Genomic DNA, 6,066 nt, shown 5'->3' on the forward strand with positions numbered 1-6,066 from the left:
CACCTACACCCCTCCACACCCAGCCCCTCACCCACCAAACCTGCACCCACACCCCCCCACACACTCCCTACACATACAATAAACAAGAATAAGACTGTATTTTGAGCTATTATGCAATCACCTCTAAATACACTATGTGAATATGTAACTCAGGACAAAAATCTTTTTTTAAATAACATTTATAGTAGACGTTTGATTTTTTTTTTGGATATGATTTGCTTTTTTCCAGTTTCAAGATGGAAACCCCCTCTCCCCCCCACCCAAAAGGGGTACTTCCAGGACAAGGGGAAGGACTTCCAATGGCAGAGGTCAGGGATTAGGGGCAGGACTTCTGGTCCCAAGGTAGCAGCCAGTAGGGCTGTGCAACACTTTGGATGCTGATTCGATTTGGAGGAGATTCAGCCCAATTCGGCGGCCGAATCTCCAAATCCAAATTGAATCAGGAGATCAATTAAAAGGTCTGAATTGATTCAGAGCTCTCTGAATTGATTTGGAAAAGATTTGGAGAGCTTCAAAGATTTGGGCAGTCCCTGCTCACTGCTGCAAGGAGCTGGACCCAACTCTGTGCTGGTAGGTAGGGGGAAGGGGAGGAGGGGCTGGAGGAGAGGGGAGGGGACCATGGGAGGACCCCTGCCAGGCCCTATCCCCTGCCTGCTCTCCCAGCCGCAATGAGTGCCCACCAACCCCCACCCACTCTCCCAGCCCCACCCCCCATGGCTGCCCCACCTGGCTCCAGCTCCCAGCTCTTTAAAAAAAGCCCCTACTCACTGGATCCAACCAGGTGGGGTGGGGGCACTCCCCACTGCCCCTTATTGCCCCATGCTGTGTGGGGGGCTCTGCCATGAGCCTCCCGTCTCCTGCCCATTCTCCCAGTGTCCCTCATGGCTGCCCCACCCACTCCTGCTCCTGGCTCTTTAAAAAAAACAACAAAAAACCCCACATTCACCAGCCACTGCAGTGACAATTAGGGCTTCTGGGAGCTCATGGCAGAGCTCCCCACACAGCGGGGGGCAGTGAGGATTGTGTCCCCACTTGGCAAGAACTGGTGATTCAAGGCTTTTTTTTTTTTAAAGAGCCACGATCTGGGGCAGCTGCGGCAGCCATGGTGGGGGCTGAAAGAGCAGGTGCGGGTTGGGGGCTCATGGCAGAGCCCCTCACATGGTGTGGGACAGTGGGGGGCAGTGGGGATTGCACCCCACCTAGCTGCAGCCAGTCAGTGGGGGCTTTTTTTTTTTAGGAGCTGGAAGCTGGGGCTGGGCAGCCATTGATGGGGCTAGGAGAGTGGGCAGGGGATGGGGCTGATTTGGAGATTCAGCCGATTCAGCAGCAGCCGAGTCTCTGAATCAGATTCAGCTGAATCGATTCAAGAGAGTGATATGAATCACCAAATTGAATCACTGTCCCCCGAATCCAAATCCGAAGCAAATACTAGCTGCTCCACACAGACCAGGGGGCAGGTCATCTGTCTAGGGGTGGAGCTAACCTTGTGGCCCTTGATAGCTCACCAAAAGTCATTAAGCAGCCCTCTAGCTTAAATTATTGCCTATTTTAGCTCCAAGAAGCAAGTGCAGACAGAGGAAGCCAGAGGAGGAAGGAGCAGACTACAGCAGTGGCAGCTGGAGCCATAGAGAGAACAGCACCTGGACCAGGGAGTCCAAGCCTTGGGGGATGGATATGATGTACAGGCCACCTGGTGGATGGCCCTGAACTAAAGTAAAGAGTGACTGAGGTCTTGAACCCTTACAGCATTTGTGTATCTGTTTGCTTCAGCCATCATATGTCCCTGCACACCCAGAGCAGCTCCAGAGAAGGGTGAGCTTAAGCTACCAAGGAATCTGGGCAGGTCAGCACTGACCCCGGCGGGCCTACATCAGCTGGGCCGCACGATCCTATTTCCATGAAGAAGCAGAGTACATGACAGAGTGCATGTTCAAAACTGATGCCAGAGAAGCTGATGCCAGGAAACAGCTGAGCGCAACTTATATGGATCAAAGGAAGCTGAGGAGCACAGTAGCTCATACAAAGGGACCCGCCATGAAGTGATTATTTAAAAGGCAGCTAGTGCAACCCGTCAGAATCTCTTCTGCCCAGCCTCAGTTTGCACATTGTAACCAAACTGGCTTTTGTGCAGAAGGGGTGCCTGCAAAGAAAATACCAGTTGCTTTCAATTTACCTCTGGATGAGCCAGTTTTTCTTTGTCTTTAGAATATTTTTTGTTCTCTAGATCTTCTTGAAGCTGAAAAAGAAATTGTAATTACTGAGCACTCAGATACAAGGGTGTTATAAAAGGCACAGGGAGTTTATATGGCTGCTGTCTTGCATAAAACAAGGTCCTTGGCTGATTTTTTTTTTTTTGTGGGTGACTACAAGTCATGATTCACACTGAAAGCAGAGACTCTTAAGTCCCAGTAGAGAATATTTCCATTACAGTCAAGAGAGTTCATGTCAGCATGGGGTGTATGGATTTAGTCAGATACTTTCATTAACATTAATAGGAACTAAGTACCCAGGACATCCAAGCACCATGAAGAAAATTTAGAGCTAGATCCTCAATCAGGGAATGTCTGTTTCATGATGTGGAAGCCTTTCTTTAGGTCTATCACATTGTGGTGACATCATGCTTTCATATCTATGATTAACATATATCTTACTTTACAAGGAGCCTTATTCTGCTGACTACTTATTCAAACCTACGTTTAATTAGTTATGTGTTTATTTCTTTGTTAATCAGAAGGTCAGGATAATTTTAATGTGCTTTTCATGTACAGAGCTCTGTGCAATACTAAAAGGACTCCAGTTGGGCTGCAAAAACCTGTCTCTTTATTATAGCCAAGTGCTCAGTGCTGCTGCTTGAAGTGCGGCCCGCGGGCTGGATGGGGCCCGCCAGGCCATTCTCTCCGGCCCACAGGGCCCATAAAAAATTTAGAAAATGTCACGCGGCCCTTGATAGCTTGCTGAAACTCAGTAAGCAGCCCTCCACCCAAAATAATTGCCCGCCCCTGACTTAGAGCCATTTGAAATTCTCCAAGCACATTGAGCTTCCCGGTGTCACCCTTCAAATCAGGCCCCTTACAACCTGTGTTCCAACCTGCAAGAACCCACAGCTTGTTACAACCTTTATAATATGTAAACTCAAACTTGACAGGCTTTTTTTTTAAGTTTATATCTTCCAGAAAATTATGACTGTCATGAACTTCTCTATCCTATCTCCAATTAGGAACAAAATGGGGGGAAACAAACTTTTATTGCTTAATGGATACAGCCAAATAGCAAAATAAGCATGTTTCTTACTGTAAAGTTGTATGTTGCTTATCATACCTCTTTCTTCACAATGAAATTCCAGAACTAACCTAAAGCTCTCTTGTTCATCGATAAAATGAGACACACTAGTTGTTAAGTTCAAATCCCAGTCTAAGAGGATACAGTAAGTTCAAATCCCAGTCTAAGAGAGTGGGGTTTTTGCTAGTGACTCTAAACCGATAAAACTTCCACCAACAATGAACCAAGGGTAACAGGTAGCCCTGGGGCGCATGTCTTGCCTTTTTGTTAAAATATTCTTCTTCTATGGAATATTCATAAACTGGAGAGGATCCTTGTGGCCTTGGTCGTATGTCTTCTATTGTCACTTCATTGACCTGCAAGAAAGAAATGGAAGGGATGAGGGACAAGGGCTCTTCATTGTTAAGTAAAGTTATCCAAATTTCTTGGCAGGTATCATCAGATACAGAATGGCCATTCGTTCTTTCCTCTGTAAGCAAACAAATGGGATGAAAGCAACAAAGGAGAGCATCAAAGACAGAGGTAATACTTTTACAACTTCTTTAATTTTGGAATACAGGAAACTTTTGATTTAATGCTTTAGAAATTCAATCAAAATAGGGAGGTATTAGTAATTACAAGAGGATATGATGACTTGCTTTACACCTTTTTTAAGTGCTAATTTTTGTCCCTCTAATGACCTCAAGTATGGAGAAAAGCCGTATAAATGTGCTTTAAATAAAAAATCATAAAGAAGACACTAGACCTCAGACTTGCACTTTTACTGCCAAATTACAGTATACCAAGTTCTGTCCTTTAGGATTCTGTATTTCTGAAGATCAGAAGGTAGATCTGGACCTCAGAACATCTCCCAAAACAGAAATACTAATAGCAGCATCTTTGTTAAAAAAAAAAAAAAATCAATAAATTAAACAATTACTTATGCTTTCAGGACCTAATGGTAACATAACTCACAGAATCATCTTCTTCTGCATCAGCATCAGCGTCAGCATCAGCATCCGCATCAGACTCTGCTGGTCTCAGCTGTCTGCCGGAAGCTGGAAACAACACAAAAGCCATCAACACCTGCGCAGCTAACAGAGTGTCAGGACAGTGAGTTTTACTAAGAGCCAGATTTACAGAGCAATACAGTTATGGAAAGTGTTCAGAGTCTGATTTCCAGTCGTTTAAATCCAACCTTTATGTCAAGGTTTCTCAAATAGCACCATGCTGGTCTCCCTTAAGATGCAAAAAATATTCAGGTGTCCACAGATACAGATATTGTGGTAAAAATGAAAGCAAGAAAACCTGATCCGGAAAAAGTATATTAGGAACTGGCGCAAACAGTCTGAATTACAGGAAGGGTTGAGCCTGATGATAAGACAGGGACTGAGCATCAGGATCTCAGTGCTTTGGTCCAAGTTAATCAGTTGACTGATCCTGTGGTCTATGCGCAGAGCCGACCCAAGGGGGTGCGGGGCAAATGAGCCTGTGCAGGGCCCCTTTAACACTGTGTGGGACCATGGGACCCCCGCCAAGGCAGGGTATGGCAGTGCCGTAGCAATGAAATTTGGCACCCAGGGCCAAGCAGATGCCATGTGCCCCCGACACGAAGCCAGGGGCATGCGGTGGGGGGCGGTGAGCAGCTGGATGCTTCTTCCATGGCGCAGGGCTGAGGCACCAGCTCCAGGCAGGCCCCACGGCCGCTTCGCCTGGCTCCACGGAGCCCCCCTAAGTGCAGGGCCCAGGGCGGTCACCCTGATTCGCCCTACCCAAGGGATGCTCTGTCGACGTGGTCCTGTTTTTCTACACCTGTAATTGTATAGCCTGAAATGCTGTGTTTTCGCATACAGAGAATACCCCTGAGTATGACGTGCACCGTGTTTTTGAAAGGCACTGCACAGAAAAATGTTCTTCTAAGTAACTGAATAGCAGCAGGTAGAGAAACTAGCCTGCTGCCAGCCCTATCCACCGGATGGGGCTCATAGATCAACCCGCCCGCCAGCCCGGTTCAGCCCACCAGGTTTAAGGTTGGGCACTGGGTTTGAGGTTGTGCAGGGGGACCAATTCAGCATGCTAGGTCTGAGGTTGCATGCCAGGTTCAGCTGTAGATTTGCACACACGTGCCAGCCTGATCCAGCACATGGGGCGATATTATTCAGCAACGGGGTTCCCCAAGGATCCAAAGATTTGGCAGCGGGGCATTGGTAGAGGAGCTATAATAATTGCTATGGCTCCTTGTGCCACTCTGAGAGCCACAGCAATTAATGCTGCCACTGCTCCCCTGCCACCAAATAATAATGCACAAGGCAGTCTCCCCTGACTGGTTGGGTGCGTGTGTGGGTGGGGGGAAATGCATGTGCTTTATGAAAGAAAATACAGTAATAATTCTTGAGATGTATTCACAGCCCTGGTTAGCAAGGTGTTAACCCTGAAGCGTAATGATGCATTTAAATATGAACGTTAACTATTTAATGTAGGTTCTTTCAGCACAAGGAACTAATGTAGATTTCTGATCTATAAGGCTTAGTACCACGCCTGGGAGATGTGGGTTACCAAGGTAGGAAAACTGCTCAGCTCATCAAGTCACATCTGCCTTTGTATGTTCATATTTTCCCTACTGCTAAAAGATTAAACTGCTGCTTTGGTAGTAAAGCTCAGAGGCGCTGCTGTAGTTTTTTGAGCATTACAAGCCCCTTTTCACCTAAACTGCTACTACGAAAAAAAATCTGCAGTGTACTCAAAATTTAAAATAAGTTAAAGTAATAAATGTAAGTTATTTATCATCATATCATCCCCCGTGTGGGA

The 6,066-nt window shown here is 46.4% G+C and overlaps 1 protein-coding gene across 2 annotated transcripts in view; it reads right to left on the minus strand.

Annotated features, from left to right (window-relative positions):
- The window catches only part of AHNAK2 (AHNAK nucleoprotein 2), a 63,822-nt gene that overhangs the window by 17,390 nt on the left and 40,366 nt on the right, over positions 1–6,066 (minus strand). The window contains exons 2-4 of one of the 2 annotated variants that reach the window (XM_019550808.1): positions 4,234–4,316; positions 3,540–3,635; positions 2,174–2,236 (exon numbers count right to left, since the gene is read on the minus strand). The gene's annotated coding sequence lies outside the window, so the exon portion shown is untranslated. Of the gene's footprint in view, positions 1–2,173; positions 2,237–3,539; positions 3,636–4,233; positions 4,317–6,066 lie in introns of those variants that run through there. The other variant, XM_019550810.1, reaches the window with a different exon arrangement.

The sequence above is a fragment of the Crocodylus porosus genome, unplaced genomic scaffold (genome assembly GCF_001723895.1).
Source record: "Crocodylus porosus isolate Cpor-Errol unplaced genomic scaffold, CroPor_comp1, whole genome shotgun sequence".
NCBI lineage: Eukaryota > Metazoa > Chordata > Crocodylia > Crocodylidae > Crocodylus > Crocodylus porosus.